Source organism: Drosophila bipectinata, chromosome 2R (genome assembly GCF_030179905.1).
Source record: "Drosophila bipectinata strain 14024-0381.07 chromosome 2R, DbipHiC1v2, whole genome shotgun sequence".
Taxonomy (NCBI): Eukaryota; Metazoa; Arthropoda; class Insecta; order Diptera; family Drosophilidae; genus Drosophila; species Drosophila bipectinata.
In genome coordinates this window covers 24,620,000-24,633,107 of record NC_091737.1, presented here as the reverse complement: position 1 = coordinate 24,633,107, position 13,108 = coordinate 24,620,000, and the positions used below count along the sequence as shown (strand labels likewise).

The following is a 13,108-nucleotide window of genomic DNA, read 5'->3' as shown; positions in this document are numbered from 1 at the left end:
CTGTTCCCCAAAGAACCAAAAAATAAAAAGGGGACCAAGGACTAAAATAAACAAATCGAAATGGAAAAAGTGCCAAAGCACACGACACTTTCCCTCGCTTAAAGCCACGACGACTATTGCGGTAGAACTACTTCTTTTTCGGGCCTATTGTTTTCTTTTTGTAGTGGTTTTGTATCTATTTGGGTCACGATACTGCAATTAGGCATTTAATTAATCAAAACAAACCTTTTCCTTCAGCTTTCGGCACCTAGCGGCTAAGCGGCGGGCGGTCAGCCATCCGAAGAATAAGTTTTGGCTCCAAAAATTATGTATTTGATCGATAAGTTGTATGAAAACGAAAAACTATTATTCTATGTTGTGCACTTGTTCACTTTTCATTATTTTTGGACTATTTTTAGAAAATAGAAGCACAGAAATTTTCCTTCAAATTATTCCTTTTTCGCGATTAACGAGAAACATTTGATTCCACAAGTGGGCGACTAGTCGTTTCTTTTATTTTTTGATTTTATTCGAGAGTGTGCCTTTGGGTTTTCCAAACGCGACTTTTCCAAAAAAAGACGAGAAACGAAACCGCCTGGGCACTTTTCCGATTTTCCGCTTTTCACATCCGATCCGTGCGAGCGCCTTCGAGTGTTTGAAGCGGTTCGGGTTGTCGGCTCGGCTCGACTCGGTCTTTACAGTTTTGGCTTTCAATAGTGACGTCACAGAAAAGCTCCGCCACGTCATCAGGAGCTTTTCTCTCACACGCTCTCGCTTCGATTTCCCCTCCATTCGGCTTGTTTGTATTTTTTCTTTACGACTTGGCTTTGTTTATCTTCAGCTGTCTCTGCTGACTTTGTTTTGTGTGCTCCGTTTCAATGGGCCAGAAGGATGCTGGTGTGGGCCCGAAGGATACTGGTGTGGGCCAGAAGGACCGCAAGACGCTTGGAGGATTGCAACGTTTTCATTTATTTTATTTAGTTTTTTGTTTTTTGTTGCTTGTGCACCCTTGTTTCAGTTTCTCTCCGATTGTTTTCATGTTTTGGCCATGTTTATTGCGCGCTTTTCCCGTTGGCTCTTTTATGAGCCAAATCGCTGACAGCCCAGCAATATTTAGAATTTGTGACGAGCATTATTTGGCATTTTATGAATGTGTCGATGTGCGCGGGGCTTGGAGGTTTTGCCCATTGCTCATGCTGCTGCATTTTGTCAAGTATATTGCGATTTTATCATTTGTGAAAAATCTTAAGATATCGGAATGAAAAATACGCCTAATTAAAGTGTATCTTATACATTTTTTAAGGAAAAAATACAGTTAAAGTTGCAAGTTGGTTGTGCTTTGGCATACGTGTCGTATGAGTAATATTTCAAGCACTTTCCCCAGCTGTTCACTTTATTTATTGGAACTAGGAACAAATCTGCGAGATCTTGAATAAAATACCATTTTTTCAACGCAAAATATTCTTATTCCTGAAACAAGCAATATGAAACGCAGGTTTTCTGCTTAAATATCAAAGTCCCCCCAGCGTGCAATCCAATTGTCACCCCTAAAGGAATAATGCCTTCCCTGGGACTTATAGGCTTAGACTTATAGGCTATAATGCCATTTTAATGCCGTAAGTGTAGTTTTTTTTTTTTAAATCGAAGTTTAGTTCCCCAGTGTTCAGTGATAAGCGAATAATATTCATGAGAATTTTAATTAAAATTATTTTTAACTTAAAATCATAAAGTTGAGTTATAAATTCTTTAATGAATTTGGGAAATCCAATCGTGAAAAGTAATAAATGCGTCCCTGGGACCGATTCGGCAATTCGATGCCACAATTTATTGCAAATATCAAAAGTCAATTCCCTAATGTACCAGCGATAAGTAAAAAATATTTAAAATTATTTTATACATCCCTTCCGCGGTTTCTTGGCTCTCAACATCAGTTGCCAAGCTCAGCTTGAGGGAAACGGTTTCGAAAAAAACGCCGCTGAAAAAAGGAACCCGCTTACCATGACTTGGTGGAAGACTCTCCTTATAAGTCTGACGATACTAGTTCTATGCAGGGGCGAGAAATCGTCCTGTCGCATATGGTCCGAGCATGAGAATGTGGTTATACACAATGAATACGTATTTTGCCAGTGTAATGGTTCCGCCGCAACGAGCAGTTATATTCAATTCGGAATAGAAGGGGCGTTTTATCTAATTGAAATCGTTGACAATTTCACTGTCAAAGCAAAAGCAAGTTATTTTCTTTTGTCACATCCTGAACGTTTTCATTGCGGTGTGGATAAGGATAATAAATCATCATGGGCAGCAGAAAAAATATATCGAATAATCCCACAACTGGAAGTGGGATTCATTAACTGTCGATCGTACCACAAAGAAGATGTTGGAAACTGCACCTTAGTAGGTTTTAAACACCCATACATGCAGAAATCAACGTACTTCGTGAGCGCAAATGGGTTGCCCAAAGTTACGTGTGTGGAGTTATCATATGATGAAATTGAGTGCAAAAATGTTCCCATAAACCAGAATATTACAACAAACCATTTTAAGATAGAGATGGAAATAATGGGGATCATTCAGAGTGTAGAGAAGACCCTTAATTCAAATAAAATCGTGATTCCAGATTGGAAGTTCATAAAAGTGGAATTTGAATTCGAAAATGAAGAAATTTCAAATTGTCGCTGCGTCAGAGTTTTATCACAATACAAAGGTCTAGATTGCAAAGTAGAATGCGAGAGTTATAAGGATTGGTATAAGACTCCGCCAACTGACTACAAAAGTATCCCAATTGAACAAAATAATTACACTTGCTTTTCCGAAAATTTCAGTGGCTGTAAAAAATTAAAATGTCTATTTTATTGCCGTTTTGGAGGAAATGAATCGGGTGAATGGACGGAGAATTACATTTTCAACTGTACGACCGTTGCCACTCTACCTTCAATCCCTCCACAGATTTTACCAAACGGATTCTTTTACGATCCGGATCAGAGGCAGCTGTATATTTTCTGGTTTCATCTTCATGAGGTGGATTGGAATGGACCTAACTTCGGATACGCCGCACGATCATCTGATGGGTAACTTATTACCTTTAATTGATTTTCGGTTAATAAATGTGTGATTTTACAGAAAAAATGCCACAATAGTTTCCAATACCACGGCACTATTTCGAAACTGGGAAGCCTCACTCCCCGCCACCATTCATGTTTGGAGTGTAAACTCAGTGGGTCATTCAAAAGGAGGTAGCAGGTTGAAACTGCAAAGTCTGAAGAATTTTAATGATCAACAATCCAGGAATGTTCACTACAATGACAAGGAACAGGTCCTCAGATGGGATCCACCCATCGATACGAACAATCTTGTGGGGTACACGGTTTACTGGTGCACAGACTCCCTAAATATACATCAGATCTGCGATACAGAAGATGACCTAAGGATGGAGGATCTTAGCCTCTCACAGCATCAATATCCATTTTCTAAGTCTATGAAATTCTCCAACATGGCAGTGGCGGTCAGATATAGTGACAAGATTGGAGGTGGGATGCAGTGGACGGGTTACAAGTGGATTAGAAACAAAACACCCTCGGTCGAGCCCCCGGGAGCTGGAATTAGTTACTACCTAGCACCCATTGGAGTTTCCATTCTAATTGCTTTGTTTATTTATATATACCGAATATGCCGAAAATGTAATGATATCGAAGTGGTCCTCTGCGAAGGTCTGTTGCTAGACAGGAATATAAGCCCCCCTATTCCCCAAGCTCCAACCGTGTTTCCCGGATGGGTTTCGCCGGAAAAGGTAATGGATATCAACCGGCTAGTGCCGCCGAAGACTGATGAAATGGAAAATGAATCACAAGAGGAAGACTCTGGACCAAGCCCAGATATGCAGGAAGCCTTGGCAGACGCTGGCTCATACAGCTTTGTAAAAGTTTCCGATTTTTAAAGGAATATTTCAAAATATCCTTATTCAATTGATGTTTAAATAAAAAAATATTTTTTAAAGCCTTTTTTAATGTTTAATAGAAACTTGCAAAGGTGGTCTGCAGGATATGATGAAATTGTGATTTATTTTGTGGTTGATTCATAGAAAATGCTGGCTAAATACTTTGGGAAGTGCAATATTTGATGTACCATACGTATTCCATTTCTCAGTTGAACATTTCCGTTGAATATTTGACCTGAAATGGCCTCCTCCCCTCCACTCACTCGCAATTACCAGAGTGTCCAAACTCATTTGCCAAAAGCAGCGAGTGTCTGCCGGTTGCAGTTTCCAAAAATAACAACAATACCAAGCAGAGCACCTGCTGCAACAGCCAAATGCAATTAATCTTCAGCGAAGCTGTCAAGGAGACCGCCAACAAATGCCATCCGACGTCATAAAATACCATACATGGGGGAATGCTTTGAGGTTTTCCGAGAGATATGCAAATGGGTCTATTGGGTTGGGTTTTGGGGTCTATTAGCCAAATGTGCTCATAAGGAATCGTTGGCTAAAGTCAAATGGTGTCGAGTTCTATACGGTTATGGTTCTTGTTATGGCCGTTCGTGGTTAGGGATACAGTGGAACCAGGATATAGTATAGATATTTAAGTTACCTACCTTCCTTATTAAATAATATGAAACCCTTTGGAATAGTCTGAAGGAAACCGCCTCAGAAATTTTCGATAGCTGAGTTCTACTGTTTGGATGGGCCTTCTCCCCTTTCCCCATTTATTGGCCCATATCTTATGGTGTGTGTATTTGTTTTGTGCCACTGTGGGGTGTGTCGCACATTATCATAAGCCATGATTTATTTATAGAGGCAGCCAGGTGGCCCGCACCCATACAGTCATAACCCTAATATACACACTCGTAGGCCGCCTTTGTCCTTGCCCAAGTTCGGAGAGCTGTCAATTGGTTTACTTGACCCACATGGCCGAAACCCAAGCGCAAAAAACGGGTCTGGGGCCACCCTTTTGTGCGGTTTCCCGCCTTTTCACTAATGCGATCAATATTCGGCAGATAAAAAGTGGGTCTGCGAGGCGAGAGCTGGTGACCCACAAAGGAGAAAAGGTTCCTGCCACTTTGTCGGCCATTAAAGCTCGCTTAAAGGCCCAAGCTCCCGGCCAATTGTTGCTCCAGCAGGTGGGATTTTCATTTTCAAGTGGGGCGGAGCTGCTGAGAGCCCTCAGGTGTGTTGGTCAATTAGAAGGAAATTCATTTGCGCGGATTTCCCCGCCAAACGAAATTTATGTAAATTTATTTCGAAAAAACTTTTTAATTAACCGGGAAAACTGTGGATTGGGACGCCAATCCCCAACTTTTGGTGCCTCTTCAGCTTTAATCCGCCTAATCTATGTAAATGAAATGCGTACACCTGTCTGCCAGGAAAGGTTTTTCTCAGTTTCTGTCTTCTGGTCTGGTGGTGGCTTTCTGGTCGCTTTGTATCTCGTTTTTGTTTGTTTTTGGCTACAATTTGCCTCAACTTGCCTCACCACAAACGCAAATGCTTAATTGCAACCTGAGGGCAGGGCAGGTGTGTGGCAAGGTGCCGTGCCAGCAACAACAGCAACTAAAAAAGGCATGTGGAGTCGGTGTCACAGGATAGAGCTATTCCTAATGATATTCATGAGGTGGTTTTTGGTTTTGCCATTTCCATTCGAAATGAGGTTGCTGAAATCGAAATCAGAATTGATTTGGTGACGGAACTGGGGGGTCTTTGGACTTATTTTTCAAAGGAAGGTCTCAAGAGTCAGATTCTTTAAACATTGAAGGTTAAAATATTTCCCCAAGATAATTAAATTATCATTAAGACATCTTTACAACTTAATATAAAAAAAATACCCTTTCTTTATGATTGATTTTTGATTTATTTTCCTTTCAAAGGATATGCAGCCCTAAGCCATATACTTTGTAGCTTTTCTAGCCATCGGCACCTTTCAACCATACCCATTTCCATAGCCCCCTCTGAGCAAACATCATCGGAGGAGTCGGGGAAATCCCTTCCATCTGCCACTCGAGGCGTTGCGTGGCGCAAAGTGAAAGATAAATGGAGGCTGTAAAAGCAGGGCACTTCTCACCCAGCCAGGCCAAAAGGGCTAGGATGCTGGCTGGGATGCTGGCTAGGAGCTGTTAAGGAGCGGTCGGAGGAAGCCACTTTATCATAAACTCAACAGGTCCTTTCCCTCGTACAGTCTTGCACTTTGTTGGGGCTGTCGGTGGGTGCGTGCGTGGCCATAAAAGTTTCAGCGCTGATTGAATAAAAATTTCATTAAACGCACATTTTCTAGCTGCCGGAGGGCCGGAGGACTCGTCCTGAAATCCTTTGGAGATGAGATGAAACAGGGCAGTACTAACTGCTCCTGGCGCTGGCGTTTATTTTAATTGCCGCCATTAGACGTTCCATGATAGGCCATAAAAAATACAGTTGGATTAAGCGAAGGCATCAAGGCCGGGGATTGCGGATGAGTATCTGTATCTGGGGGCTTGTTAATTGGAAATAGAACAACTGCATTCTTATTTAAAAATTCTACACAAATGAATACCCAAAATTGACTTGAAACTAAAAAGATTTCATTGGTATCTTGGTAGAAAAGGCCCATACCAGCCTTAAATTATATGCCGTTTCGTGGTTTTTTGTTTTACGCGCCTTGTCGGCTTCATTTCCGCTCTCGAGAGGAGGTGGGGAAGGGAGTGGGTGGCCCCAAAAAGGGGTGGCTAAGGGGCACATTGTCATTCAGCTTTCGCGGTTGCTTATTCGGTTGTTAAATCGTTTTTATGACGTATTCCTGCTGCCGAAAACGGTGGCTCTGTTCTGCGGTTAACTTTTCCTTTACCCTGGCCCTGCCACCCTACTCCCCACCAACCACTGCCACCCCCTAGCCGTGTAATTTCCATTTTCCCGGGCCGATGGCGGGGCATTACCCAACCGTCTGTGCTAAGCTTTCGAGTGTTTGGGCAATTTCACAGATTTAAGCAACTTTTTTGGCGGGAAAGCGGAAGGAAGGAAGAAGGTGATGATTCTGGGCGGGCTGCGCCCTCACTCCCCTCCACTCTGCCAATTATCTGTAGGATAAAAGCTGGAATTAATGTGTTTTTTATTTTATGCGATAAAATTGTTCTTATGTTATGAAATGAAAAAATGTTCATGTCATGCTTTTAGTAACTGAAATTCAAAAAGTTCTTCGTTTAAAAAATAAAAAAAAATGTTTGGTTAAAAAATAAAGATATTTTAAAGGTAATAAAAATTTTAAAAATATTTCAATTAAGTAAAATTGTAGATAATATTAAAATATAATTGAAATTCAAAATAAATAATTTCAAATTCAAAACGTACACAACAGCGCCATCTTTGGCCAAGTGGCGCCCAGTTTTTACATCCATGTAAAAATAGCCAGGACGTAAGCCAGTTGGATAAGGCTGTAAGATGTAGATGTAAAATGTATTTTTGGTTACCTGTGGCGGGAGATAACGACAGGTAAGTTCCGCTCTCTCGCTCCTCTCTTTAGCTGTACGCGTCGCAGGTAAAATTCAAACGCTGCTTCGTAACGTCTTTTCGCTGAATTGGTATCTCCCCACGCTCACCTGTCTCTTTTGTCTTCCCACCACTGCGTTGCGGTTCTCTGGGCCAGAAAGAGACCGCACGATGGCGCGATCGCTGAGCACTGAGCGCGGCCCAAAGCGAAGCCGTCGAAAGAGTCGGCGTCAGTTGCTCAGCTCGCTTACCTGCCGCCAGACGTGCTTACCGCCCGCGTACCTGTTCTCTTGCGCGACGTTCGACTATCTCGACCCCCACACCTGCCCGCGCGCCGTCAGTGTGTGTGTGTTTTTGTGCTAGTGTGTGTGTGCATATTTAATTAATTACAAAAGCAAAGAGCCAGGTGAATTGAATGAAAGAAAGGCTGTTGAAAGTATGCAAAAAGCAGCAGTAGTGGCAGTGGCCTAAATGGTGATTAATTCACTTTAAGGTGCAATTAAGCAGCAACAGATACAACAACAACAAGAAGCAGAAGCGCAAGGTGCAGACAAGGTGAGACCAGCAGGCGAACTTGAAGTTTTCTTTTCCCCCCCTTTTGGGTGGCATGGGAAGGTGGGGGGAAGAAGAAACAAAAAATTATCCAACAGCGAAAATATTTAATGAGCGTGGCCAAGAGCTGCAAGTGTATGTGTGTGTGTGTGTTAGCTGGTATTTCAAAATTGCACTTGAAAACCCAAAGGTGGAAAGAGAAAGAGCAGATAATGACAGCGAGAGAGGTGTGTGTGTGTGTGTGAGTGTGTAAGCCAGGCCGGGTCGGTTCGGGCCGGGCCGGGGAGGTGGGCTGGAAAATCACTACAAAACGGTACAAACGTGATTCTGGAACCATCCCAGTGTTCAGTTCAGTGTCCAGCGGCAGCAATTTTCCCATCGAATTTTCCAAAAGGGGGGAGGTGCTGAGGGGGGTCTCTGATGATGCTGCAACTGTACTCCATGCTCCATGCTCTGGGATCTGATCCATTGGCGACATATTTTTCGGCCAGTTGCTTGCTAAACTAAAAATGTATATATGTATCTGTGTATCTTTGTATCTTTGTATCTGTGTATCTGCACTTATATGCTTGTACAAAAAAAAAAAAACGCAAATCTGGCGCAATTGAGCGCGAATGGCAGAAACCAGAAAAACAACAAGAGAGACCCAAGCTTAGATCGCCGGCCTCAAGTTACGAGCGGTTTTGGCTTTCGATCGTCATGATCACGTTCCCCCGGATCACGGATCGTTATTATGCTCATTTCACTGAATGAGCCACATTCCGGTTTAGCATGTCAGTCGATCCACAAAAGCATCCCCGAAAACCCACACACAGTCGCACGCAGTCTCCCCCCCTCCAGTCTACCGCAGAGACTCCCAAAGACAAAGCCGAGATTCAGATCCAAAAGCCAGGCCCATTCTCAGATCCAAGTCCAATTTCCAATTGAAAAGTCAACAGTCGGTCGTGGCGATCACGTAGAGAAATGAGATCATTTTTGGAGGCAATGCTGGTGGGATATATGTAGTCCTACCATCCATAGATGTTAGCTCCTCTACTATACCACCATAGTTGTACAAAGTTTTTCCCTGTGCAAGCACCCCTTCCCCTCCCCGAAACTACATGGCCAACTATCCACAAAAACAACAAAAATGTTGTAAAAAAAGCAACATGGCCGGGCCAGTTTTTGTTGTTGTTGTTGTAGCTGGAAGCCAGGTTTGTTGCTGGAGCTGCTGCATTCCAGCGATCGTGCGCTGCTGGGTTGGGTTGCCTTGGCAACCAGGAATGCCAGTCCTCTACCCGTCCCGCTCTACCTGGCCGAACTACCTGGCCTATCTCTCTCTCTGTGGAATTCTATCTGTGAGATTGGTTTTTAGAAATTCCAAGAGCTGGTCGAGGCTGGCCCGCAACGAAAACGAAAAGTGTGAAAAGTGAAGCGGGGCAGACCGAAGCCCCCAAAACTGGCCCCCATCTCCCCGCCTCGGCTCTGGTCACTGCACCCTGTGTAGTGCCCTCTCCCTCCCGTGTGTGTTGCCCTCTCTATCACCCCCGAAAAAGGCACGTTTTTTACGTGTAATGCGAGGTCAGTAACACTTTTGTTTCAAAAACATTCATCACGCTCCGTTTGGGCCCCGAGTGCGTGTAGTAGGGCTTATGACGTCGCAAACATGGCCGGTCGTTTAATGAACTCCAGTTTGATTGACGAGCCATTTGTTGTTTCGAGTTAGTTTCTCTACAAAGTGGCTACTAACACTACTACTAAGTGTTGTACAAGTCGGAAAAAAGCATGAAATACTTGTGCAAGTCAGAGGAGGTTTGGCTTTATTTTGAGAATATGAGAACAAATATATTTCTTTGAGAAAGAATATTATAGTACTTTTTATAGACAACTTATAAAAACATAACATACAACATACAAACAAATGTATACATATATGTATACAATAATATCATACATGTATCATACACTTTTTTTTCTACTTTGAATGTTCTTTCTTGTAATATGTATGTAAAATCAAATAAAATCAAAACCCATTATATAGAAAAATAAATTATAACATTATCCTTGTGGTATGTACACCTTGAAACCGTTTAGTCAGGACACTAGGGACTTTCCACCCAGTTTCCTAAAAGGCTGGCTACTAACATCAGTGTTGTAAAAGTGGGAAAAGGCATGAAATATTTGTGCAAGTCATAGCAAGTTTGGTCTTAATTTGAGAATCTGAGAAAAAATGTATCTCTTTGAGAAAGAATATTATGGTACTTATAGAATATCATACATCATACATATATACAATAATATCATACGTATATCATACATTATCATACATATCTTGTTGCTGCTATGTAAATTAAGACATATTATATAGAAACATATCTTATAACATATCCTTTCTTTTTTGGCTTGTACACCTGTGATTTGTGATTTTCATTTAGTCTTCAACTTAAATTAAGATATCCGCAATTGTGGCTTCAAAAATCGGAAACTTTTACAAAGCTGTATGAGCCTGCGTCTGCCAAAGCTTCCTGCGTATCTGGACTTGGTCCAGAGTCCTCCTCTTGGGATTCGTTTTCCATTTCAGCTGTCTTCTGCGGCACTAGCCGGTTGATATCCATTACCGTTTCCGGCGAGACCCATCCGGGAAACACGGTTGGAGCTTGGGGAGGAGGGGGGCTTATATCCCTGTCTAGCAACAGACCTTCGCAGAGGACCACTTCGATATCATTACATTTTCGGCATGTTCGGTATACATAAATACTCAATGCAATTAGGATGGAAACTCCAATGGGGGCTAGGTAGTAACTTATTCCAGCTCCCGGGGTGTCGGCAGAGGGTGTCTTGTTTATAATCCACTTGTAACCCGTCCACCGCATCCCACCTCCGATCTTGTCACTATACCTGACCGCCACTGCCATGTTGGAGAAGTTCATAGACTTAGAAAATGGATATTTATGCTGTGAGGGGCTAAGATCCTCCATCCTTAGGTCATCTTTGGTATCGCAGATCTGATGTATATTTAGGGAGGCTGTGCACCAGTAAACCGTGTACCCCACAAGATTGTTCGTATCGGTGGGTGGATCCCATCTAAGCACCTGTTCCTTGTCATTGAAGTGAATATTTCTGCATTGTTGATTTACATTCGTCAGACTATCCAGTTTCAAGCTGCTACTTCCTTCCGAATGACCCACTGAGTTTACACTCCAAACGTGAATGATGGCGGGGACTGAGGGTTCCCAATTGTGAAATACTGCAGTGGTATTGGAAACTATTGCGGCATTTTTTCTGTAAAATCACACATTTATTAACCGAAAATTAATTAAAGGTCATAAATTACCCATCAGACGATCGTGCGGCATATCCAAAGTTAGGTCCATTCCAATCTATCTCATCGAGATGAAACCAGAAAATGTAGAGCTGCTTTTGATCCGGATCGTAAAAAAATCCGTTTGGTAAAATCTGTGGGGGCTTCGAAGGTAGAGTAGCATCTGTCGTACAGTTGTAAATAAACTCATCCGACCAGGGTGACCCATATACTCCAAATCGGCATGAAATTTTAGATTTAATTTTTTTGTAGCCACTGAAATTTTCGGAAGAGCAAGTGTAATTATTTTGTTCAATTAAAACACGTTTGTAGTCAGACGGCCAAGTCTGTTTCCAATCCATGTACTCCAATCCGCATTTTACTTTGCAATCTAGACCCTCGTATTTTGATAAAACTCTGACGCAGCGACAGTTTAAATTTTTCCCAGTTTCGAATTCATATTTCACTTTCATGAATTTCCAATTTGGAATAACGATTTCGTGCAAATTAACGGTAATCTCTCGATTTTGAATGATCCCCATTATTTCCATTTCTATCTTAAAACGGTTTGTTGTAATATTCTGGTTTATGGGAACGTTTTGGCACTCAATATTATACTTTGGAAACTCCACACACTTAATTTTTGGCGACCCGTTTGCGCTCATAAAGTACTTTGTTTCCTGCAGGTATGGAATATTAAAAACGTGGAAGGTGCAGTTTCCAACATCTTCTTTTTGGTACGATCGACACTCAATGTTGGACACGTACAGTATTGGAAGTATTTTAAATATTTTTTCTGCCGCCACTGACATTTCATGGCCCTTATTCGTACCGCAATAAAAAAGTTTCTCAATTGACAAAAAAAAAAGTACTCTTCTCCTGACAGTGAAGTTGTCAACAATTTCCAATGGAGATAGAATTGACTTCCCGTTTGTTAAAAATTCAGTATAAACCGCCCTTGTTACGTTACCAATTGGAGATGTAACAAAAGGCTCTTGTATTTCAAATTTAATATCACTGCTCGTTGTGGAGGAACCATTACAATGGCAAAATACGTATTCTCTGTTTATAACCCGATTCCCATGCTCGGACCATATGCGACAGGACGATTCTTCGCCCCTGCATAGAACTAGTATCGTCAGACTTATAAGGAGAGTCTTCCACCAAGTCATGGTAAGCGGGTTCCTTTTTTTAGTGGCGTATTTTTAGAAACCGTTTCCCTCAAGCTGAGCTTGGCAACTGATGTTGAGATCCAAGAAACCGCGGTAGGGATGTATAAAATAATTTTGAATATTTTTTACTTATCGCTGGTACATTAGGGAATTGACTTTGGATATTTGCAATAAATTGTGCCATCGGATTGCCGAATTGGTCCCAGGGACGCAATTATTACTTTTCACGATTGAATTTCCCAAATTCGTTATCGAATTTATAACTCAATTTTATAATTTTAACACATTGCCATGTTTTCCTACTGCCATGTTTAACCTTGTGGACTTTGAGAACGGATCTTCGGTGAATGTACCTCAGCCGGAATAGAGTGAGCTGGCTATTTTTGGGAGCCTCTAAGAAGTATTCAGAAACTTAGAGTGATAAAAACCAGCAATTTGCCAACCATCTGAAGCTGGAACCTTAGAATCTGACCCTGAAAACAAAACAATGGACAACGAGATCCAGATATACTCCAACAATAAAAATCCTTCGAACGTAATACCTTTGATTTGTGATTTTCATTTAGTCTTCAACTAAAATTAAGTTATTCGCAATCGTGGCTTCAAAAATCGGAAACTTTTACAAAGCTGTATGAAACTCCATCTGCCAAGGCTTCCTGCATATCTAGTCTTCCTGCGTAT

The 13,108-nt window shown here is 41.8% G+C and overlaps 2 protein-coding genes across 4 annotated transcripts in view; one reads left to right on the top strand and one right to left on the bottom strand.

Moving 5' to 3' along the window:
- Rgk3 (Rad, Gem/Kir family member 3) overlaps window positions 1-625 on the bottom strand; it is a 40,241-nt gene extending 39,616 nt beyond the window's left edge. For all 3 annotated transcript variants that reach the window (XM_017231811.3, XM_017231812.3, XM_070278933.1), the window contains exon 1: window positions 226-625. The gene's annotated coding sequence lies outside the window, so the exon portion shown is untranslated. The remainder of the gene's footprint in view (window positions 1-225) is intronic.
- Window positions 626-7,661: 7,036 nt separating this feature from the next.
- The window catches only part of ASPP (Ankyrin-repeat, SH3-domain, and Proline-rich-region containing Protein), a 40,770-nt gene continuing 35,323 nt past the window's right edge, over window positions 7,662-13,108 (top strand). Inside the window, exon 1 of the mRNA XM_017231796.2 lies at window positions 7,662-7,978. The gene's annotated coding sequence lies outside the window, so the exon portion shown is untranslated. The remainder of the gene's footprint in view (window positions 7,979-13,108) is intronic.